The sequence below is a fragment of the Schistocerca nitens genome, chromosome 4 (assembly GCF_023898315.1).
Source record: "Schistocerca nitens isolate TAMUIC-IGC-003100 chromosome 4, iqSchNite1.1, whole genome shotgun sequence".
In the NCBI taxonomy this organism is placed as follows: domain Eukaryota; kingdom Metazoa; phylum Arthropoda; class Insecta; order Orthoptera; family Acrididae; genus Schistocerca; species Schistocerca nitens.
This window is the reverse complement of record NC_064617.1, coordinates 271733492-271758413: the sequence shown is the minus strand read 5'-3', so window position 1 is coordinate 271758413 and position 24922 is coordinate 271733492. Positions and strand designations below refer to the sequence as shown.

The window sequence follows — 24922 nt, the reverse complement described above, 5'->3', positions numbered from 1 at the left end:
TGTCGATACGACATATTTTAACTGAGTGTGTTTTATATGCGGGTTTGAGGGAAGATTTCAGTTTTCCACCAGACCTACCCTCTCTTTTAACTAATAATGAGGCGAGTGTCGCTAGGGTTTTACGTTTTTGTGTGATGTCTGGCCTTCTTCCCAAAATATTGGGATTGCAGTCTTAATGTGCTGTCCGGTGGTTTGGTCACCCATTATTTGTAAGTGGTCACTCAGCCACCGTTAATTCCTTTTTTACCCGTTTGTACTGCTATTTTATTTTTAGTTTTCTCACCCTGTCTTGCTGTGCTGTGTCCAATCTTGCAATTTGAACAATAACATTTCTCTCACAATTCGGCTCTGAATTGAACTTTTGGGAACGGGCGCTGATAACCTCGCTGTTGTGCGCCCTAAACCACTAATCATCATCATCATCATCGTGTGGGGCAGCGAAGCAGGAAGTTGTCGCGGCTCCACTTGTTGTGACAACGAAGTCGGTTCGGAAGACGGCGCCAACCGGCCCGACCGACGATCCGACTCGAGAGAAGCTGCGTCGGAGGCCGGAGGGGCGCCAGCAACCGCCACCGGAACCGCTACCCCAGGAGGGCAGGGAGCAGCTACAGTAAACAGTGGCTCGGAGGATGCCGGTCGCTCGGACTGGGGCACCTCAGGGAGATCCTCATCCGTACTAATTCCATCTTGTGGGCGACGCCTCTTATTATTCAAAAGTGGCACACCCACCTGAGGGACAGACGGAACAACATCAGATTTAGCACGCAAAGGAGGAAATTCTGTGTTAGGGGTGTGCAAAACCTGTGGCGGGGCGCTACTACCATTGGACTGTGCTACACCAAGAGCAGAACCACCTGCAACGAGGTCAGCGACCGTTAACTTGCGACGCTGTTCGAGAGAATTTCTTAAAACAAAAACCCTACGCGGGCAGTCGGTACGCACGTGACCACTTTCATTGCACAAAAAACAGGTGCCAACCTGACCACTATATGTTACATGGACACGATATCCACCGATCTGCAGGTGAGATGGAATATTCTGCTTAACGTGCATTTCGACTGAACGAATACCACTGTAACATTGCAGGCGATGTTGGCTTGACCAGCGTTCAAGGCGAATGCTCTTAACATCACCATACTTTTGTAGACCCTCCTTAAGATAGACATTATCCACCTCCGGTGGAAGGTTGTAAACACGAACACTGGTGTACGTAATGGAAGCATTGGAAAGCAGCACGGTACTGACAGAATCATCCCGATGCCGAAAGAGAACTTGATGACCAAATTGATAAAGAATTTTATCAACCTGAAGGGGGTCCATAAACTTAAAAAAGAAAACATAGTTCGGTATCAAAATAAGCAGTGTGCACCTGATCCGAATTAATGCCAAAGGTATCAACTAACCAGTCATGGATCTCAAGGGAACTAGGTTGCACATGGCGGGTTGACTTGTCAAAAGCAAAACTGACTGTAGCCTGGCGAGGAATAACCTGGGACGACATTTTCAAACTATGCGGTCGAAACCGCTACACAAAACACACTGAAATAAGGAGAGAAAGTAACACAAGGGACGAAACAACGACGGAGAAACACTCACAGAAGTTACAACACAACACGTAAACAAAACGATATTCCACTATACGTAACGCTACGGCGGAGCGGAAGACTAGCCACGTCCACACTGCACGGCGTCTGAAGCGGAACTGCGACTGAGCTATACCGCCTTTCACGATCTTTCCATTCCCATAACTTAAGGAAAAATATTATACTCTGCTTGGCTAAAGACGTCTAATCGAGCAAAATATTGCGTAATCATTATCTCTCAGTTATATATTAGCGTTAAACGATATAAATATCAAAAATACTAGACACTTCGCGCCTGGAGAAAGTGCGAGTCGGCGCCTTCACCTTAATGTCAGAACGCGAAAATTGCACTAGTAGCTTCTTTCAAGCAAGTTCTGTTCGTCCGTTCTCTGTAATCGTTTGGTATCTGATTAAACTGACATACTCGCCTATGGCTTTCGTAAACGAAAATTTCATTGTGACCCCGACGTGATTTGAACACGCAACCTTCTGATCTGGCGTCAGAAGCGCTACCGTTGCGCCACGGAGTCGACGCTGCTTAGGTCTTCTCATGAATAGGTTCCTCGAACACTTACTGTACCGTTCAAACCTAAGAAATAATGACAGTAGGATCCACGAGAGACTCGTCCCAGATGTAGTTGCTCTGGCGGGGGTGTAACTCAGTGGTAGAGTGTCTGCTTCGCATGCAGAAAGTCCTGGGTTCAAATCCCAGCTCCTCCAATTTTTGTTTCTCCGTGCAGCAGTACATGAAAACTTTTGCCTATCACCATATTCTATAAAATTCAGTGTACAAGATTCTTCCCCCAAGCAAGTGGATTTCGTACAGTTCGACCGCATGGCGGGAGGACGATGACCTGCAAGAGCCTGGGCTGCGATCCCCCCATTGAAATGTTGCTCCAAAGCCTTCGGTATGGCGTGCGGAGTGCATCTGAAACATGTATTTGCAACTCACCGCGACAACCGTCATTTGTTTTTTCGAGATACTGAAAAATGAAGGGGGCACCCGGGATTGAACCGGGGACCTCTCGATCTGCAGTCGAATGCTCTACGACTTTTTTTTTAATTAATTTTTTTCGGGCCTCCTTCCTCCCCTACAGCCCGTCCTTCCGCTCGCCCTTTGTGCGTTCTTCGGCTAGCTTCTGTGCTATGTTTGTGCCATAAGAGATAGTTGACCAAACGAAGTAAATGTGTACAAGTGAACGAAATCCCTTCTTTTGGAGTTGTGGAAAGAAAATAGCTCCGCTACATTCGTCCATCATTGTGCGGGAGCGATTTTTATAGGAGAGCCAGGCGTACGTCAGCCCGCTGGCGTCTCAGGTTTGCGTCAGCAACCTATTAGTGCTTCTACACGAGGGCAAAGGGTAAACGAAATAGCCACCTTGTTGGCGCAAAAGGAATGAGAAACTTAATAGAGAATTTCATTAAAAAAAAAGTAATCCTGAGATTGTACAAAATATCGTTTAATCGTTCTTCAGCTCTGTCGGTAGGACAAAGTTCGGTTCAAGAAATTTGCGTAATTTTCTTTGTATTTCTTTTGTCGTTCGAGCTTTTGAAGTTCTGTCATCAGTTACATCCAATAGTCTGCTGCACTCTTCGTCATAGCCGATGAGATGTAATGGACTGTCAGTCTTTTGAGCCAGTTGGCTTATCTTCTTTTAGTGTTAGGATATGGCACGTCATCTGGCAGAAGGACGTGTGTCGGTGTAATCGTGTTAGATGACGTGCGGAGCACATGTGCTAGTTTTTGCCTGAAGAGATTCCACACGTCTTTCACATCGTCACAGACGAAACGATGTTCTTCGGTGTCGACGACATTGCAGCTCGGACAGTTTGGTGTGTGTGCCAGACGTATCGCGTGCAGTTTAGAGTTGGTGGGGATTTTTCTATTGACTGCGAGGTACCACGTCGATCGCACATTGGATGGTAGATTGGGGTCAGATATGTTTTCCCATATGTTTTTCCAGTTATAATGTCGAAACTTGTTTTCTATTCGATTGCGCAATTTTCCTCCCAGCAAGGTGTTGTAAACCTCCTTAACCTGATATATGTCCTTCTCCGGTATTCTATGGCGTACATAGCTGTATTCCACAAGAAAGTGTTTATAGTGGTACAGCTCGTGGGAGATGTGATGCACATCGATTGGTGGATCTCTGCTGACTGGGGTGATTTCACGTAAGAGATGAGCCACTAAGGTCCGCGGTGATCGTTGCCACTGTTTATAAATTTTGCTAACGTATAGCGCTTGCGCTTTAAGGTAGATGTCTGTTTGATGTAGCCCTCCATTGCGTGTCGATAGCGTCAGGGTATCATAGGAAACCTTAAATATCTGACCCCCCCCCCCCCCCCTGCGGGTTCGGGGGTTAGAATAGGCCCGCGGTATTCCTGCCTGTCGTAAGAGGCGACTAAAAGGAGTCTCAAATGTTTCGGCCTAATGTGATGGTCCCCTCTCGGGTTTGACCTCCATCTTTCTAAATTATTCCGAAGAGCGAGCCAATTGGGGAAGGGCGCCTTTCTTGGTGCCTTGTGTCCATGTTGTGTTCAGAACTTTCGCCATCTTCTTCGTCGTTGCATTGCAGTCCTGCCCGCTCTCCATCGCTTGGGCATGGCTACGCTCTTGCGTACACTTTCTGCCAAACACTGTGCAGGGCCATTTTCTGCACTGACGGCGACCATGGACCACATCCAGCACGGTAGCCAGTCCGTTGTGGTGGGGCCGCCATGTACCCTCTTGGTTGTAGCCCCCTGACAACACAGGGATCGCTCTACTGATGCCTGCGCTGTTAACTCCCCACGTATGCCTAGGAGTAGATGCCCATCTCCTTGGGGCATTAAGGACTCCCGGCAATGGCCGTCCTGCCAGGTGGCTATTGCTGCGGCTGGGTGGCGCCCGTGGGGAGGGCCCTTGGTCGGAGTAGGTGGCATCAGGGCGGATGACCCGCAATGAAGCGTGGTACATCATCTCTCGCTGGCGGCCAGCCGTCAGCAGTCTCTAAGCGTTCGAGGGCTCATTTTAAGGGTAATGTTTATGACCCCAAATCGTTCCCATCCCTGGCCACACCATGGGAGGAACGAAAGGCGTTGAATGAAAGTGAAACGTATTCGCCCAGATATCTTGTCTGTACCAGAGCTGATGGGGAATCTTTTATGTCCGTGAAGTCTCAGTTCTTTGTTGAGCATTTAGAGGACAAGTTTGGGGAGGTGGAGGGCTTGTCAAAGATGCGGTCCGGATCGGTGTTGATAAAAACGGCATCCTCCGCCCAGTCGCGGGCTTTGCTCGCTTGTACTAAGCTGGGGGATGTCTCCGTCACTATCACCCCCCATAAAAGCTTAAATATGGTTCAGGGAATTATTTTTCACCGCGATCTCCTTTTACAGTCCGATGACGAGCTGCGCGCCAACTTAGAGCGACGAGGTGTACATTTCGTCAGGCGCGTTCATCGGGGTCCGAGGGACAATCAGGTTGCTACCGGTGCCTTCATCTTGGCCTTCGAGGGTGACACGTTACCTGAGAAGGTCAAGGTGATGGTGTACCGTTGTGATGTCAAGCCGTATATCCCTCCCCCGATGCGGTGCTTCAAGTGTTGGAAGTTCGGCCACATGTCTTCACGCTGTGCTTCCGACCTCGTCTGTCGCGATTGCGGTCGACCATCCCATCCTGATCATCCCTGTGCCCCGCCTCCAATCTGTGTGAACTGTGGTGCGCACCATCCGCCTTGCTCGCCAGACTGTCCGATTCTGCAGAAGGAGCGGAAGATCATGGAAATAAAGACGCTCGACCGCCTGACGTACACTGAAGCGAAGCGGAAATATGATCGGCTTCACCCAGTGCGAATGACAGCTTCTTATGCCGCAACTGTCACTCCTACAATTCCATCCGCTCCAGTCAGCTCTCAGAGTCGAAGTCCCACACCTGTCCCCTTGATGGTGGGGGGCACTAAACCTCCCGTTGCTCCTGCTCCGTCTACTTCAGGAGCAACACCCCCCCAACCATCGGGGACATCAGTCCCCCCTTCCCACCCCCTGCGGGTTTGGGGGTTAGAATAGGCCCGCGGTATTCCTGCCTGTCGTAAGAGGCGACTAAAAGGAGTCTCAAACGTTTCGGCCTTAATGTGATGGTCCCCATTAGGGTTTGACCTCCATTTTTCCAAATTCCACAGAAGTACGAGCCTTTTGGGGAAGGACACCTTACGTGGTGCCCATGAGTCCTCTGTGCCCTAAGAGCTTTGCACTCTTGATCGCCTTGGCGTCGTCCCTGCACCCTCCATCCCTCATTTTGGGCTTACGCAGCTGATGGATTGTGCAAGTTACGCCCTTAGTGCGCCACCATCTGCACCCACGGTCACTATGGACTACCCATGGCACCCAACATCCAGCACGGTAGCCAGCCCGTTGTGGTGGGGTCGTCATGTACCCTCTAGGTTGTAGCCCCCTGACAACACAGGGATCGTACTGCCGATGCCTGAGCTGACACCTCCCCACGTAAGCCAAGGAGTAGATGCCCGTCTCTCTGGGGCATCAGGACTCCCGGCAACGGCCATCCTGCCAGGTGGCCTTAGCTGTGGCTGGGTGGCGCCCGTGGGGAGAGCCCCTGGTCGGAGTGGGTGGCATCGGGGCGGATGCCCCGCAATGAAGCGGGTGAAGTCTCAATCCGGTGGTCGCACGACCGCCAACGTCTCTAAGCGCGGTAAGACAGAATTTAATGCTGTGACATATAACCCCAAATCGTTCCCTTCCCTAGCCACGCCATGGGAGGAACGTAGGGCTGCGGACAGACAGGAGCCGTATTCACCGCGATACCTAGTGTGCAGCAGAACCGATGGGGATTCGTTTTTGGGGACTAAGCCTCTCTTCTTTGTTCACCATCTTGAAGATAAGTTTGGGGAAGTGGCATCTGTTTCCAAAATGAGGAGCGGGGCTATTTTGATACAAGCAGTTTCATCTGCACAGTCACGGGCGTTACTCGCCTGTGAGAAGCTCGGTGACATCCCCGTTCATGTCACTCCCCATAAGTCCTTAAATTTGGTCCAGGGGATTATCTTTCATAAAGATCTTCTGCTACAGTCTGATGACGAGCTACGCGAGAACCTGGCACGACGAGGTGTGCACTTTGTCCGTCGTGTCTTTAGGGGGCCCAAGGATAATAGGGTCGCTACCGGTGCCTTCATCCTGGCCTTTGAGGGTGACTGCTTGCCTGAGAAGGTCAAGGTCATGATCTACCGGTGCGATGTCAAGCCCTATGTCCCACCCCCTATGCGATGCTTCCAGTGCTGGAAGTTCGGACATATGTCCTCCAGATGCACTGCCAGCCCCACGTGTCGTGATTGTGGACGACCCTCCCATCCTAATGCTCCATGTGCTCCGCCTCCCACCTGCGTTAACTGTGGGGAGCATCATTCTCCCTGCTCGCCAGACTGTGCAGTCTACCAACGAGAGCGGAAGATACAAGAAATTAAGACCCTGGACCGTTTAACTTACCAAGAGGCAAGGAAGAAGCTCGAACGGCTCAACCCCACATCTATGTTGAGAAGTTATGCTGCTGCAACTCTGCCGCCACCAGTTCCTGCAACGACTCCCTTCTCAGTTGGCCCACAGAACGGTAAAGTTACGCCTGCCCCACCACTAGTAGGGTCCACACTCTCTTCCACTGCTCCCAAAACACCCGGTTTGGGAGCAGTGGACCCCAAACAACTGGGGACATCCATCCCCACCTCTCAGCCGGAGAGGCGCCAGCCTCCTCCGACTGCTCAGCCGGAGAGGCAAGCGTCTCTTCCGGCTCCTCAGCTGGAGAAGCAACAGCCTTCTCCGGCTGCTCAGCCGGAGAGGCAACAGCCTCCTCAGGCCTCACTCGTTCGGAAGGGATCCCTTGGGGGCGTCCCTTCCAAGGATTTTACCAGTGTCTCGCAAGACGCTAGCCAGTGGCTGAGGAAGCCACCAGCTGCTGGTCGAAGGGCTTCACGCTCTTCCTCTGTTCCTGACAATGCATCAGGAAAGCCCTCCCAGCATGCGAACCCTCCTCCCAAAGACAAGAGAGAGAAGAGGAAGCTCTCTAAGAAGCCTAAGGACCCAGTGGTTTCCGCGCCAACGCTTCCTGTCAGCTCAGCCTCTGAGGATGAGGTCGAGCTCTTTGCGTCCCCTGATGACCTCGATCTCGCCGTCTCAGATACGATGGCAGCTGCGACGTCAGTCACTCAGTCGGTGGCAGCATGTGACCCTGCGACGTAATTCGCTTTTTCAGTTCCTTAATGCCCCTACAGGACACACTTTGTACAATCCTCCAGTGGAATTGTGGCGGTTATTTTAGCCATCTCCCTGAGCTACGACAGCTTCTCAGCATGACACCTGCATTCTGCATTGCCCTCCAGGAAACCTGGTTCCCGGCAATGTGGACCCCTGTCCTTCGTGGATACAGGGGTTATTACTGCAACCGTAGCACTTACAATTGTGTGTCAGGTGGAGCCTGCGTGTATGTCCTTACCTCTGTATATAGTGCTCCTGTGCCCCTTCAAACATCATTGGAAGCTGTGGCTGTACGTGTAAGGACTACCCAGGACATAACCGTCTGCAGTGTCTATCTCCCTCCAGGTGGTACAGTCTCCCTGACTGACTTGGCTGCACTTGTCGCCCAACTCCCCACGCCTTTTCTTCTCCTGGGGGATTTTAACGCCCACAATCCCCTGTGGGGTGGAACGAAGGTTACTGGCCGAGGCAGAGAGGTCGAGAATCTCATCTCCCAACTCGACCTCTGCCTCTTAAACACTGGCGCTGCCACACATTTCAGTGTGGCGCATGGCACGTTCTCGGCCATCGATCTGTCGTTGTGCAGCCCAGGGCTTGTACCATCGGTCCACTGGAGAGTCCATGACGACTTGTGTGGTAGTGACCATTTTCCGATCTTCCTTTCACTACCACAGTGTCGCTCCCTTGCACGCTCGCCTAGATGGGCATTTAGCAAGGCAAACTGGGACACGTTCTCCTCTGCTGCCACTGTTGAATCTCTCCCCCATTGTACCATCGATGTGGCGGTTGAGACACTGACTGCAGCGATTGTTTCCGCTGCGGAACGTACCATTCCTCGTTCGTTAGGGTGCCCCCGGCGAAAGTCAGTGCCTTGGTGGTCTCCAGAGGTCGCTGACGCCATTAAGGAACGTCGACGGGCTCTTCAGCAACATAAGCGGCACCCGTCTTTGGAGAACCTCATTTTATTCAAACGTCTCCGTGCTCGGGTACGGAGGCTTATCAAACGGCGGAAACAGGAGTGCTGGGAGAGATACGTTTCCAACATTGGTTCCCGTACTTCACCCTCCCAGGTGTGGATGAAGATTCGGCGCATCTTTGGATTGCAGCACTCTACAGGTGTCGCAGGGCTTACCATCAACGGGGCGGTATCCACCGATGCCGATGCAATCGCCGAGCATTTCGCACAGCACTATGTTCGGGCCTCTGCGTCGGGGAATTACCCGCCCGCGTTTCGCGCGCTCAAACGCCGGGAGGAAGGCAAACGGCTTTCTTTCGCTTCTCGCCACCCTGAGACGTATAACGCCCCATTTAGTTTGTGGGAACTCCAGAGCGCCCTGGCACAGTGCCCCGATACAGCCTCTGGGCCAGATGGCGTCCACAATCAGATGCTCAAACACCTGTCCCCGGACTGTCAGCGATGTGTTCTTGCCATCTTCAACCGCATATGGGGTGATGGTGTCTTTCCGTCGCAGTGGCGAGAAGGTACCATCATTCCGGTGCTGAAGCCTGGTAAGGACCCGCTTACTGTGGATAGCTATCGGCCCATCAGCTTGACAAATACTCTGTGCAAGCTACTGGAACGTATGGTGAGTCGACGGCTGTGTTGGCTGCTCGAGTCTCGGGGTCTTCTGGCTCTGTGCCAGAGCGGCTTCCGTCAGGGCCGTTCCACCGCCGATACTTTGGTCTTCCTTGAGTCTGCAATCCGCACTGCTTTTTCCAGGCGCCAACACCTCGTCTCCGTCTTTTTCGACCTCTCCAGAGCATATGACACAACGTGGCGGCACCATATTCTCGCCACGTTGCACGGGTGGGGTCTCCGGGGCTCTCTCCCCATTTTTATTCAGAATTTTTTATCTGTTCGGACATTCCGCGTTTTAATTGGCACATCCCATAGTTCACTTCATATCCAGGAGAACGGCGTTCCACAGGGCTCTGTATTGAGCGTGCCCCTTTTCCTTGTGGCCATTAATGGCCTTGCAGCAGCAGTAGGGTCGTCTGTCTCACCCACGTTATATGCTGACGATTTCTGCATCTTTTTCACCTCCTCCACCATTGGTGTTGCAGAACGTCGGTTGCAGGGAGCCATTCGCAAGGCGCAGGCGTGGGCTTTAGCCCATGGGTTTCAGTTTTCTCCTGCGAAGACTTGTGTTATGCACTTTTGTCGGCGTCGAACTGTCCATCCCCACCCTGAGCTCTATCTTCAGGATGCTATGCTCAGGGTCGTTGACACCTATCGTTTTTTGGGATTGCTGTTCGACACCCGGCTTACTTGGCTTCCTCATATTCGTGAGCTCAAGCGTCAGTGCTGGCAGCATCTGAATGCCCTCCGCTGCCTCAGCAACACAACTTGGGGTGCAGACCGTACCACGCTGCTGCAGCTCTACAAAGCCCTTGTGCTGTCCCGACTGGATTATGGGAGTGTGGCGTATGGCTCAGCGTCGCCCTCAGCGTTGCAACTGCTGGACCCCGTTCACCACTGTGGGGTTCGACAGGCGACAGGAGCATTCCGCACCAGTCCTGTTAATAGCCTACTTGCTGAGGCGGGGATTCCTCCGCTCCACATTCGGCGTCAACAACTCTTAGCCAACTATGCTGCCCACGTCCGTTGTTCTCCCCGTCACCCTAACTACCGTCTCCTTTTCGCCGATGCGGCAGTCCATATCCCGCGTCGGCGGCCGCGATCAGGCCTCGCAATTGGGATCCGTGTTCGGTCACTCCTTCGTGAACTCGAGTCTTTGCCCCTTCCGTCTGCTTTTCAGGTCCACCCACATACACCACCTTGGTGTATTCATCGGCCGCAGCTTCGGCTGGAGCTCTCACAATGGCAAAAGGATTCAGTTCCTCCTGCAGTCTTGCGCCGCCAATTTCTTGCTCTCCTCGACGCATCCCGTGACTCTGAGATAATCTATACAGATGGCTCGATGGTTGATGGCTGTGTGGGGTACGCTTACGCTCATGCGGACTATGTAGACCAGCGCTCCTTGCCGGACGGCTGCAGTGTTTACACCGCAGAGCTAACAGCCATTTTTCGTGCCCTTGAGCGTATTCGTACCAGCACTAGTGAGTCTTTTGTCATTTGCAGTGACTCGCTCAGTAGTCTGCAGGCTCTTGACCAGTGCTACCCACGCCATCCCATTGTTGTTGCCATCCAGGAGTCCGTTCATGCTCTTGGACAGCGTGGACGTTCAGTGGTGTTCATATGGACCCCGGGACACGTTGGGATAGCGGGCAACGAACACGCCGACACGTTAGCTAAAGAAGCCACCCGCAAACTGCCGTTGGCGATCGGCCTCCCGGCAACTGATCTCCGATCGGTGTTACGCCGTCGGGTCCTTCGGATGTGGGCAGACGAATGGCGCACTCTGTCTGCCCCCAACAAGTTGCGGCAGGTCAAGGAGACAACGACTGTGTGGGGTTCCTCCATGCGGGCCTCTCGCAGGGATTCTGTTATTCTGTGTAGGCTCCGCATTGGCCACTCTTGGCTGACGCATGGTCATCTGTTGCGTCGAGAGGACCCCCCTCATTGTCGCTGTGGTGCGAATATGACGGTGGCCCATATATTATTGGACTGTCCTCTTTTAGCGGCCCTCAGGCGAACTTTTAACCTCTTGGGTGATTTAACATCTCTTTTGGGTGATGATGTCTCTATGGCAGATCGTGTTTTAGGTTTTCTTCGAGCAAGTGGGTTTTATCGGTCCCTCTAATTTTATTGCATCACCCTCTTTTGTGCTGTATCTTTTACTTTGTTGTGTGTTGTAATTCGACTACACCCTAATCTTTTAGGCTGGAGGTTTTAACGTGTTGCAGAGTGGCTGGCTCATCCTATTATTTTCGTGATCAGTCAGCAACAGTCCTCTGCTGTGCAGTTTTAATCCCTTCTGCCTTTCTTCTCTGTGTTGTTTTTGTTGCTGTGCTCCGTTTTCCATGTTTCTTTAATCTTGACATTGGCGATTTTCTTCCCTTGGCATTTTTATCTTGTTTCGAATGACTAATGGATGGTTTCCCTGTGCTCTGTGTGTTTATGAAACAAGGGACCGATGACCTCTGCAGTTTGGTCCCTTTAATCCTCAAACCAACCAACCAACCAACCCCCCTTCCCAGCCGGAGAAGCGTAAGACTTCTTCGGCTACTCTCGTGCGGAAGGGGTCCCTTGGGGACCTCCCTTCACAAGTTCCGACCGGTTCCAAAGCCGACAGCCGCAAGTGGCTCAAACAACCGTCGGTCCCTGGTCGTCGGGACACACGGTCGTCGTCTGTCCCTGAGACTGACCCAGTGACGCCCTCCCAGCCTGAACCACCAAAGGTACAGCGCGAGAAGCAGAAGAAGAAGAAACTCCCCAAGGCCACCGACAATGCGGTGGCACCCATTCCACCACTTCCTACAAGCTCTGCGTCGGAGGATGAGGTGGAGATTCTGGCGTCCGCTGAGGACATGGATCTCGCCAGTCCCTCGGACGCACTGGCTGGCTGTTCTCCAGGTGGTGACTCAGTAGCAGCAGGGGCCTCGGAGGCGTAATCTGCCTCCCCAGTCCCTCACGCCTTTCCCATCCATGGCTAATACCATCCTCCAGTGGAACTGCAGCGGTTTCTTCCACCATCTAGCTGAGCTCCGCCAACTTATCAGCCTTCATCCTTTCCTTTGCATTGCTCTGCAGGAAACTTGGTTTCCAGCACTGCGAACCCCCGCCCTCCGTGGCTATCGGGGTTATTTTAAGAACCGGGCAGCTTATGAAAGGGTGTCTGGTTGCGTCTGCATATATGTCCTTAACTCTCTACACAGCGAGTTTGTACCTCTACAAACAGCTTTAGAGGCTGTCGCTGTTCGGGTGTGGACGCCACAGGCTGTTACCGTCTGCAGTATTTACCTTCCACCGGATGGTGCTGTCGCGCAACACGTCCTGGCTGCTCTGATAGCACAACTGCCGCCACCTTTCTTGTTGCTGGGCGATTTCAATGCCCACAACCCTCTATGGGGTGGGACTGTCTCCGATGACCGCGGTCGTGCCGTGGAGCATTTGTTGGCTCAGCTCGACCTTAGCCTCCTGAACACCGGTGCTCCCACACATTTCAGTGTGGCCCACGGCTCGTTCTCGGCCATCGATCTCTCTCTTTGCAGCCCCGGCCTTGTCCCATCTCTCCACTGGAGAGTGCATCCTGACCTGTGTGGTAGTGACCATTTTCCCATCTATTTGTCACTGCCCCAGTGTCATTCTTCTGGGCGCCTGCCCCGCTGGGCTCTCCACAGGGCTGACTGGCCGAGTTTCACTTCCGCGGCAACCGTTGAGTCTCCCCCGCAGGGTGACATTGACGATGTGGTCCGTCACTTAACCACGTCCATCATTTCGGCGGCCGAGGCTGCCATCCCCCGCTCTTCTGGACTCCCTCGGAGGAAGGCTGTACCCTGGTGGTCGCCGGAGATTGCTGAAGCTATTCGCGACCGTCGGCGGGCCCTCCAGCGTCATCGGCGGCACCCGTCTCTCGAGACCCTCATCGCCTTTAAGAGGCTCCGTGCCTTCGCCCGTCGTCTTATTGCACGGCGTAAGCAGGAGTGCTGGGAGCGGTATGTTTCATCCTTGGGCTCTCGTGTCTCCCCCTCGCTCGTGTGGTCCCGGATACGGCGGATTTATGGACACCAGACCCCTATGGGTGTCGCTGGGATCTCCTTGGACGGCGCTGTCTGCACGGACGCTGCCGCCATTGCTGAACACCTTGCTGCGCACTTTGCTCAGAGCTCTGCGACTGCAACTTACCCCCCGCCTTTCGCTCTCTAAAGGAGCGAGCCGAGCGGACGCCGTTCTCGTTCCACACGCGTCGTTCTGAGAAATACAATGCTCCCTTCAGCGAGCGGGAATTCCTTGCTGCCCTCGCCGACTGCCCTGATACAGCACCAGGACCAGACGGTATACACGCGCAGATGCTGAAGCATCTTTCCAGGGACTGCCAGCGACACGTCCTCACCATCTTTAACCGCATTTGGAGCGAGGGCGTGTTCCCGTCGCAATGGCGTGAGGGTCTTATTGTCCCCATCTTGAAGCCCGATGCGGACCCACTGGCGGTGGACAGCTATCGTCCCATTACCCTCACCAACGTTTTGTGCAAATTGCTCGAACGTATGGTGGGGCGGCGTTTGTGTTGGGTCCTTGAATCGCGCGGTCTCCACGCTCCATCCCAGGGTGGCTTCCGTCGGGGCCGGTCTGCAGCGGACAATTTGGTGCGGCTGGAATCTGCTATCCGTACAGCCTTTGCCCGACGTCAGCATCTCGTTGCCGTATTCTTCGATCTGCGGAAGGCGTATGACACCACATGGAGGCATCACATCCTTGCTACGTTGCATGCGTGGGGTCTTCGTGGTCGACTCCCGGCTTTTCTTCAGACCTTTCTATTGCACCGCTCTTTCCGGGTACAAGTCGGTGCCGCCTCTAGTTCATCCTATACACAGGAGAATGGGGTCCCGCAGGGCTCGGTGTTGAGCGTCTCGTTATTTCTAGTGGCCATTAATGGTCTGGCTGCAGCCGTGGGGTCGTCGGTGTCTCCTTCTTTGTATGCCGACGACTTCTGCATCTCATTTAGCTCCACGACTTCGGGGGTCGCCGAACGCAGGCTGCAAGTAGCCGTACGCAAGGCAGAATCGTGGGCTCTGACTCACGGTTTTCAGTTCTCTGCAGCCAAGACTCGAGTTATGCACTTCTGCAGGCGTCGGACGGTCCACCCTCATCCTGAACTTTACCTTGACGGCCACCTGCTTGAAGTGGTGGACACTTGCCGCTTCTTAGGACTCGTGTTTGATGCCCGGCTCACATGGGTTCCTCATATTACTCAGCTGAAGCAAAAGTGCTGGCGGCATCTCAACGCCCTCCGCTGCCTCAGCCACACATCTTGGGGTGCGGATCGCTGCACGCTGTTGCGACTGTACAAAGCCCTTGTGCAGTCCAGGCTTGATTATGGGAGCCTGGCCTATGGGTCTGCATCACCCTCAGTGTTGAAGTTGTTAGACCCCATACATCACTGTGGGGTTCGGCTTGCAACTGGCGCATTTCGTACGAGCCCCGTGGATAGTCTACTGGTGGAGGCCGGGGTTCCCCCGCTGCGGATTCGCCGCCATCGTCTGCTCGTCGACTATGCTGTCCACGTTCATTGCTCGCCAGATCATCCCAATCGTCGCCTGCTTTTCCCTGCTATGGTCCTCCATCTGCCCGAACGGCGACCTAGGTCTGGGCTTTCCATAGCTGTCCGTGTCCAGTCCCTGCTGTCAGACCTGGGGTCATTCCCTCTTCTGCCTCCCTTCCGTGTCCGTACACCTACGCCTCCCTGGTGTTTGTCCCGGCCGTCCGTCCGTCTGGATTTGGCACAGGGACCTAAGGACTCGGTTCCGCCTGTGGTCCTCCGTCGCCGTTTTCTTGCGCTCCTCGAATCATTTCCGGGCTGTGAGCCTGTCTACACGGATGGTTCCCTGGTTGATGGTCGCACTGCCTACGCTTTTGCTCACGCTGCCCATGTTGAGCAACGCTCCTTGCCGGCTGGCTGCAGTATTTTTACTGCAGAGCTGGTGGCAATCATGCGCGCTCTTGAGCATCTGCGTTCCTGCTCAGGTGGGTCCATCGTCATCTGCAGTGACTCCCTGAGCAGCCTTCAGGCCATCGACCGCTGCTATCCCTCCTCTCCTTTGGTGTCCTCCATACAGGAGTCTGTTTCCGCCATTGCCCGTTCTGGTCGTTCGGTGGTCTTGGTTTGGACGCCCGGTCATGTTGGCATCCCAGGGAACGAACGTGTCGACAGGCTGGCTAAAGGGGCGATCGACGCCCCGGCTTTGGAGGTCGGCCTTACGGCTCGCGACCAGCAGATGGTGTTGCGCCGTAAGCTGATTGGGATGTGGGCTGCTGAGTGGCGTGGCATGACAGCCCCGAATAAACTGCGGGCTGTCAAGGAGACGACCGCCGTGTGGCGTTCCTCCCTGCGGGCTTCTCGCAGGGACTCGGTGGTCCTGTGTCGGCTGCGCATCGGCCATACGTACCTGACGCACGGCCATCTCTTGCGTCAGGAGGATCCCCCCCTGTGTCAGTGTGGGTCCCGGCTGACGGTCGGCCACATTTTGCTGGAGTGTCCTCGACTGCGCACACTCCGGCAATCTTTTAATCTCCCGGGCACTTTGGCTTTGGTTTTATCTGACGATGCCTCCATGGCTGATAAAGTTTTAACTTTTATCCGTGGTAGTCCGTTTTATGGTTCGATTTAGGGAGGTCCTGCACCTTCCCATTCTGTGTCTTTTGTCCTCGCGTCTCTTTACGTTTGTTGCTGTTTTGGTGTGTGGTCTGCTGGTTGACTCTTTCCCTTTTTTTTGTCTCGCGGTCAGTCGACCAGTTTCCGGCCATCTTCTTTTCTTCTGTATGTTAGTGTCTGGTGTTTGTCTGTCCTCTTCTTGTCTGTGGTGTTCGTTGTTGCATTTGTGTTCTTGTGGTGCCTGGGGGGAGTCTCCTTCCCTCTAGGGTTTTGCCTGCTTCGTGACCCTGTCTCGCCTGTTTTTGGAATGGGGGACTGATGACCTTGGCTGTTTGGTCCCCCTTAAACATCCCAACAACCAACCATCCGTGCACCTACGCCTCCCTGGTGCTTGTCCCGTCCGTCCGTCCATCTGGACTTGGCACAGGGACCCAAGGACTCGGTTCCGCCTGTGGCCCTCCGTCGCCGTTTTCTTGCGCTCCTCGCCTCATTTTCGGACTGTGAGCCTGTCTACACCGATGGTTCCCTGGTTGATGGTCGCACTGCCTACGCTTTTGCTCATGCTGCCCACGTTGAACAGCGCTCCTTGCCGGCTGGCTGCAGTATTTTTACTGCAGAGCTGGTGGCCATATTGCGCGCTCTTGAGCATATGCGTTCCTGCTCAGGTACGTCCCTTGTCATCTGCAGTGACTCCCTGAGCAGCCTCCAGGCCATCGACCGCTGCTATCCCTCATGTCCTCTGGTGTCCTCTATTCGGGAGTCTGTTTCCACCATTACCCGCTCTGGACGTTTGGTGGTCTTTGTTTGGACGCCGGGTCACGTTGGCATCCCAGGGAACGAACGTGTCGACAGGTTGGCCAAGGGGGCGATCGACGCCCCAGTTTTGGAGATCGGCCTTACGGCTCGCGACCAGCAGCTGGTGTTGCGCCGTAAGGTGCTTGGGATGTGGGCTGCTGAGTGGCGTGGCATGACAGCCCCGAATAAACTGCGGGCTGTCAAGGAGACGACCGATGTGTGGCGTTCCTCCCTGCGGGCTTCTCGCAGGGACTCGGTGGTCCTGTGTCGGCTGCGCATCGGCCATACATACCTGACGCACGGCCATCTGTTGCGTCAGGAGGATCCCCCTCTGTGTCGGTGTGGGTCCCGGCTGACGGTCGGCCACATTTTGCTGGAGTGTCCTCGACTGCGCACACTCCGGCAATCTTTTAATCTCCCGGGCACTTTGGCTTTGGTTTTATCTGACGATGCCTCCATGGCTGACAATGTTTTACATTTTATCCGTGGTAGTCCTTTTTATGGTTCGATTTAGGGAGGTCCTGCACCTTCCCATTCTGTGTCTTTTGTCCTCGCGTCTCTTTACATTTGTTGCTGTTTTGGTGTATAGTCTGCTGGTTGACTCTTTCCCTTTTTTTTGTGTCGCGGTCAGTCAACCAGTTTCCAGCCATCTTCTTTTCTTCTGTATGTTAGTGTCTGGTGTTTGTCTGTCCTCTTCTTGTCTGTAGTGTTCGTTGTTGCATTTGTGTTCTTGTAGTGCCTGGGGGGAGTCTCCTTCCCTCTAGGGTTTTACCTGCTTCGTGACACTGTCTCGCCTGTTTTTGGAATGGGGGACTGATGACCTTAGCTGTTTAGTCCCCCTTAAACATCCCAACAACCAACCAACCAACCTTCCCAGCCGGAGAAGCGTAAGATTTCTTCGGCTACTCTCGCCAGGAAGGGATCCCTTGGGGACCTCCCTTCGCAAGTTCTGACCAGCGGCACAGCAGACACCGGCAAGTGGCTCAAACAACCACCAGCCCCTGGTCGTAGGGCCTCCCGGTCGTCCTCCATCCCTGAGACTGACCCTGTGAAGCCCTCTAAGCCCTCCAAGCCTGAACCACCGAAGGCACAACGGGAGAAACATAAACAGAACCAGAAGAAAGTCCCCAAGAATACCAACATTGCGGTGGCACCCGTCCCACCGCTTACTACAAGCTCCGCCTCAGAGGACGAGGTGGAGATTCTGGCGTCCGCTGAGGACCTCGATCTCGGCGGCCCCTCAGACGCCATGAATAGCACTAGCGCGGGTGCTCAATCGGAGGCAGCAGGTGACCCGGCGGCGTAATCTGCCTTCCCAGTCCCGTCACGCCTTTCCCAGCCATGGACAATACCATCCTCCAGTGGAACTGCAGCGGTTTCTTCCACCATCTAGCTGAGCTCCGCCAACTTATCAGCCTTCACCCTTTCTTCTGCATTGCTCTCCAGGAAACCCCGCCCTCCGTGGCTATCGGGGTTATTATAAGAACCGAGCAGCTTATGAAAGGGTGTCTGGTGGCGTCTGCATATATGTCCTTCACACTCTGCACAGCGAGTCTGTCCCTCTCCAGACGCCTTTAGAGGCTGTCGCTGTACGGGTGTGGACGCCACAGGGTGTTACCGTCTGCAGTCTTTACCTTCCACCGGATGGTGATGTCTCGCAGCATGTCCTGGCTGCACTGGTCGCCCAATTGCCGCCACCTTTCTTGCTATTGGGCGACTTCAACGCCCATAACCCTCTGTGGGGTGGGTCAGTGGCAACAGGTCGAGGCGCCATCGTTGAGCATTTATTGTCGCAGCTCAATCTCTCGCTGTTAAATGATGGTGCCTTCACACACTTCAGTGTGGCGCATGGCACCTACTCCGCCATTGACCTTTCAATCTGTAGCCATAGCCTCTTACCGTCTGTCCAATGGAGTGTGCATGACGACATGTGTGATAGTGACCACTTTCCGATATTTTTGTCACTACCACGGCGCCACTCTTCTGGGCGCCCTAGCAGATGGGCTATGAATAAGGCTGACTGGGACTTGTTCTCCTCCACTGTCGCTTTTGAGCCTCTCTCTACTGATGACATTGATGCGGTGGTTCAATCGGTCACCACCGGCATCGTTACTGCCGCCGAATCTGCCATTCCCCGTTCTTCTGGGTCCCCTCGGCGGAAGGCTGTTCCTTGGTGGTCGCCTGCGATCGCTGAAGCTATTAAAGATCGCCGGCGGGCGCTCCAGCGTCACAAGCGACATCCCTCCATAGACCACTTTATCGCCTTCAAACGGCTGCGTGCGCGGGCCCTCCTCCTTATCCGCCAAGGCAAGAAGGAGTGCTGGAAGCGGGTTGTGTCCACCATTGGCCTCCATGTCCCTCCATCGCAGGTCTGGGCCAAGATTCGACGCGTCTACGGCTATCGGCCACCTGTCAGCGTCCCTGCGCTCTCACTGAATGGAGCAGTTTGTACTGATTCCGACGTCATTGCAAATCGCTTAGCAGAGCATTTTGCTATGAGTTCCGCTTCTGCGAATTACCCCCGGGCCTTCCGCTCCATTAAAGAGCGGATGGAACGTCGGAGCCTTTCGTTTCGCACCAACCACCTAGAATCTTACAATGCTCCATTTAGTGAGTGGGAATTTGGCAGTGCCCTAGCTGCTTGCCCTGATACCGCTCCTGGGCCAGATGGCATCCACTGTCAGATGCTGAAACACCTTTCAGTGGACTGCCAGCGGCGCCTTCTCGATCTTTACAACCGTCTTTGGGTCGAGGGGGAGTTTCCGTCGCAATGGCGGGAAGGCGTTGTCATCCCCGTTTTGAAACCTGGAAAGAACCCTCTGGAGGAGGACAGCTACCGTCCCATTAGCCTCACCAACGTTCTTTGCAAGTTGCTTGAACGGATGGTGAGCCGGCGCTTGCATTGGGTACTGGAGTCTCGGGGCCTTCTGGCTCCGTCTCAGGGTGGGTTCCGTAAAGGCCGCTCCGCCACCGACAATCTGGTGAGCGTGTAGTCGGCCATCCGTACTGCCTTTGCCCGCCGTCAGCACCTGGTCGGGTGGCCTTTGCTGTGGCTGGGTGGCGCCCGTGGGGAGGGCCCTTGGTCGGAGTAGGTGGCATCAGGGTGGATGACACGCAATGAAGCGTGGCACTTCTTCTCTTGCTGGTGGCCAGCCACCAGCAGTCTCTAAGCGTTCTCGGGCTCAATTTAATGCTGAAAAGTACAATCCGAAAACGTTCCCCTCTCTGGCCACGCCGTGGGAGGAACATAAATCTCAGGATGGCAGTAGCAAATATTCGCCCCGATTCTTAGTTTGTACGAGAGCTGATGGGGAGTCTTTTCTCTCCACAAAGCCTCAGTTCTTCGTCGAGCATTTAGAGGACAAGTTTGGGGAGGTGGAGGGTTTGTCAAAAATGCGCTCTGGATCGGTCCTGATACAAACGGCATCCTCTGCCCAGTCACGGCGGTTACTTGCTTGTGACAAGTTGGGGGATGTTGCTGTTACGATCACACCGCATAAGAGTTTAAATATGGTCCAGGGTGTTATTTTCCATAGGGACCTCCTTTTGCAGTCTGATGACGAGCTGCGCGCCAACCTCGAACGACGAAGTGTTCATTTCGTCCGGTGCGTTCATCGGGGTCCGAGGGACAATCAGGTTGCTACCGGTGCCTTCATCTTGGCCTTCGAGGGTGATACGTTACCGGAAAAAGTCAAGGTGATGGTCTACCGATGTGACGTCAAGCCCTATATCCCTCCCCCGATGCGGTGCTTCAAGTGCTGGAAGTTCGGCCATATGTCTTCCCGCTGCACTTCCAGCCTCACATGTCGAGATTGCGGACGCCCATCTCATCCCGATACTCCATGTGCCCCGCCTCCTATCTGTGTTAACTGCGGAGAACACCATTCCCCCTGCTCGCCGGACTGTCGGATCTTCCAGAAGGAAAGGAAGATAATGGAATATAAGACCCTGGACCGCCTGACCTACACCGAGGCACGGCGGAAGTTTGAAAGGCTACATCCTGTGCCCATGCCGTCCACCTATGCTGCTGCTGCAACACCTGTTCGAACTTCTTCAGTGTCGTCCCCAACAGTTCGAACTCAGCTCTGTCAGCCATCACCGGCCCCCTCGGTTGTGGGGGGCACTTCACTCCCTGTTGCTCCTGCTCCATCTACTTCAGGAGCAACACCACCCCAACCACCGGGGACATCTGTTCCCCCTTCACAGCCGGAGAAGCGTGGGCCTTCTTCGGCTCCTCTCGCCCGGAAGGGGTCCCTTGGGGCCCTCCCATCCCAGGCTTTGCCCAGTGCCAAAGCGGACACTCGCCAGTCTGCCAAAAAACCACCGGTCGCTGGTCGTAGGGCGTCGCGGTCGTCTTCAGTCCCTGAGACTGGTGGTTCTGGCTGGGAGGGCGTCACTGGGTCAAAGGCACAGCGAGCAAAGCAGTCAAAGAAAAAGGCTCCCAAGAATCTTGGAATTGCGGTGGCACCTGTCCCACCGCAACCTTCTCCCTCTGCGTCCGAAGATGAGGTGGAGATTCTGGCGTCCGCTGAGGACCTCGATCTCGGCGGTCCCTCAGACGCCATGAATGGCACTAGCGCGGGTGCTCAGTCGGCGGCAGCAGGTGATCCGGCGGCGTAATCTGCCTTCCCAGTCCCGTCACGCCTTTCCCAGCCATGGCCAACACCATCCTCCAGTGGAACTGCAGCGGTTTCTTCCACCATCTAGCTGAGCTCCGCCAACTTATCAGCCTTCACCCTTTCTTCTGCATTGCTCTCCAGGAAACTTGGTTTCCAGCAATGCGAACCCCCGCCCTCCGTGGCTATCGGGGTTATTATAAGAACCGAGCAGCTTATGAAAGGGTGTCTGGTGGCGTCTGCATATATGTCCTTCACACTCTGCGCAGCGAGTCTGTCCCTCTCCAGACGCCTTTAGAGGCTGTCGCTGTACGCGTGTGGACGCCACAGGCTGTTACCGTCTGCAGTCTTTACATTCCACCGGATGGTGATGTCTCGCAGCATGTCCTGGCTGCACTGGTCGCCCAATTGCCGCCACCTTTCTTGCTATTGGGCGACTTCAACGCCCATAACCCTCTGTGGGGTGGGTCAGTGGCAACATGTCGCGGCGCCATCATTGAGCATTTATTGTCGCAGCTCGATCTCTCGCTGTTAAATGATGGTGCCTTCACACACTTCAGTGTGGCGCATGGCACCTACTCCGCCATTGACCTTTCAATCTGTAGCCCTGGCCTCTTACCGTCTGTACACTGGAGTGTGCATGATGACCTGTGTGGTAGTGACCACTTTCCGATCTTTCTGTCACTACCACAGCGTCACTCTTCTGGGCGCCCTAGCAGATGGGCTATGAATAAGGCTGACTGGGACTTCTTCTCCTCCACTGCCGCTTTTGAGCCTCTCTCTACTGATGACATTGATGCGGTGGTTCAATCGGTCACCACCGGCATCGTTACTGCCGCCAAATCAGCCATTCCCCGTTCCTCTGGGTCCCCTCGGCGGCGGACTGTGCCTTGGTGGTCGCCTGAGATCGCTGAAGCGATTAAAGATCGCCGGCGGGCGCTCCAGCGTCACAAGCGACATCCCTCCATCGACCACCTTATAGCCTTCAAACGGCTGCGTGCGCGGGCCCGCCTCCTTATCCGCCAAGGCAAGAAGGAGTGCTGGGAGCGGTATGTATCCACCATTGGCCTCCATGTCACTCCATCGCAGGTCTGGGCCAAGATTCGACGCGTCTACGGCCATCGGACCCCTGCCAGCGTCCCTGCGCTCTCACTGAATGGAGCGGTTTGTACTGACTCCGACGTCATTGCAAATCGCCTAGCAGAGCATTTTGCTATGAGTTCCGCTTCTGCGAATTACCCCCAGGCCTTCCGCTCCATTAAAGAGCGGATGGCACGTCGGAGCCTTTCGTTTCGCACCAACCACCTAGAATCTTACAATGCTCCATTTAGTGAGTGGGAATTTCGCAGTGCCCTCGCTGCTTGCCCTGATACCGCTCCTGGGCCAGATGGCATCCACTGTCAGATGCTGAAACACCTTTCCGTGGACTGCCAGCGGCGCCTTCTCGACCTTTACAACCGTCTTTGGGTCGAGGGGGAGTTTCCGTCGCAATGGCGGGAAGGCAATGTCATCCCCGTTTTGAAACCTGGAAAGAACCCTCTGGAGGTGGACAGCTACCGTCCCATTAGCCTCACCAACGTTCTTTGCAAGTTGCTTGAACGGATGGTGAGCCGGCGCTTGAATTGGGTACTGGAGTCTCGGGGCCTTCTGGCCCCGTCTCAGGGTGGGTTCCGTCAAGGCCGCTCCGCCACCGACAATCTGGTGAGCCTGGAGTCGGCCATCCGTACTGCCTTTGCCCGCCGTCAGCACCTGGTCGCTGTCTTTTTCGACATGCGGAAGGCGTACGATACGACATGGCGTCATCACATCCTTTCTACGCTTCATGGATGGGGTCTTCGGGGTCCTCTGCCGATTTTTATCCGCAATTTTCTGTCGTGTCGTACCTTCCGCGTGCAAGTCGCGGCCTCGTATAGTTCCTCCCACGTCCAGGAGAACGGTGTGCCACAGGGTTCTGTTTTAAGTGTCTGTCTGTTTTTAATAGCCATTAATGGGCTTGCTGCGGCCGTGGGAAATTCTGTCTCCGCTTCCCTGTATGCTGACGACTTTTGCCTTTACTACAGCTCTACAGGCATTGCAGCTCTTGAACGTCAGCTACAGGGCGCTATCCGTAAGGCGCAGTCTTGGGCTGTAGCGCATGGGTTTCAGTTTTCGGCAGCCAAGACCTGCGTTATGCATTTCTGCCGGCGCCGGACAGTCCATCCTGAGCCGCAGCTTTATCTTGCCGACGAACTCCTTGCAGTGGTTGAGACCCACAGGTTTTTGGGGGTCGTTTTTGATGCTCGGTTGACTTGGCTGCCTCATATTCGGCAGCTCAAACAGGCGTGTTGGCGGCATCTCAATGCACTGCGATGTTTGAGCCACACCCGCTGGGGCGCCGACCGCTCTACCCTGTTCCGGCTCTACCAGGCGTTAATCCAGTCCCGCCTGGATTATGGGTGCCTGGCTTACGGCTCCGCATCCCCGTCTGCGTTGCGGATGCTGGACCCAATTCTCCACAGCGGGATACGCCTTGCCACTGGTGCTTTCCGCACCAGCCCTGTGGACAGCGTACTAGTGGAGGCAGGTGTACCTCCACTGCGGTTCCGACGCCAACGTTTGCTGGCCGCTTATGCTGCCCATGTTCTAAGCTCGCCCGGGCATCCTAACTATCGTCTCCTGTTCCCACGATCGGTCGTCCATCTGCCAGTACGTCGGCCCCGCTCTGGTTGTACAATAGCGGTCCGCGTCAAAGAGCTTCTCTCTGGGCTTCAGGTTTTCACTGTTCCACCTCCTTTCCGGGCTACTTTGCATACACCCCCATGGTGTGTTCCTCGCCCTTACCCCCTGCGGGTTCGGGGGTTAGAATAGGCCCGCGGTATTCCTGCCTGTCGTAAGAGGCGACTAAAAGGAGTCTCACATGTTTCGGCCTTACGTGATGGTCCCCTCTCGGGTTTGACCTCCATATTTCTAAATTATTCCGAAGAGCGAGCCAATTGGGGAAGGGCGCCTTACATGGTGCACTGTATCCGTCGTGCAATTAGACCTTTAGCCGGATTTCTCGTCGTTGCAATGATGTCCCGCTCGTTTTCGATCTCTTGGGCGATTACCACGCTGCACTCTGCAGTGTTTCTTTTAACTGCGACGACGACGTTGGACATTTTGCACCTAAGATCCAGCACGGTAGCCAGTCCGTTGTGGTGGGGCCGCCATGTACCCTCTTGGTTGTAGCCCCCTGACAACACAGGGATCGCTCTACTGATGCCTGCGCCGTTAACTCCCCACGCATGCCAAGGAGTAGATGCCCATCTCCCTGGGGCATCGGGACTCCCGGCAATGGCCATCCTGCCAGGTGGCTATTGCTGCGGCTGGGTGGCGCCCGTGGGGAGGGCCCTTGGTCGGAGTAGGTGGCATCGGGGCGGATGACCCGCAATGAAGCGTGGTACTTCATCTCTCGCTGGTGGGCCTCCACCAGCAGTCTCTAAGCGATCGAGGTCTA

General features: G+C 54.7%; 2 non-coding genes across 2 annotated transcripts; one reads left to right on the top strand and one right to left on the bottom strand.

Annotated features, from left to right (window-relative positions):
- Positions 1-2041: 2041 nt before the first annotated feature.
- Positions 2042-2113, bottom strand: Trnaw-cca (transfer RNA tryptophan (anticodon CCA)). The gene has a single exon. It is a non-coding gene; the product is annotated as a tRNA-Trp (tRNA).
- Positions 2114-2231: 118 nt separating this feature from the next.
- Trnaa-cgc (transfer RNA alanine (anticodon CGC)) lies at positions 2232-2303 on the top strand. The gene has a single exon. It is a non-coding gene; the product is annotated as a tRNA-Ala (tRNA).
- Positions 2304-24922: the final 22619 nt, after the last annotated feature.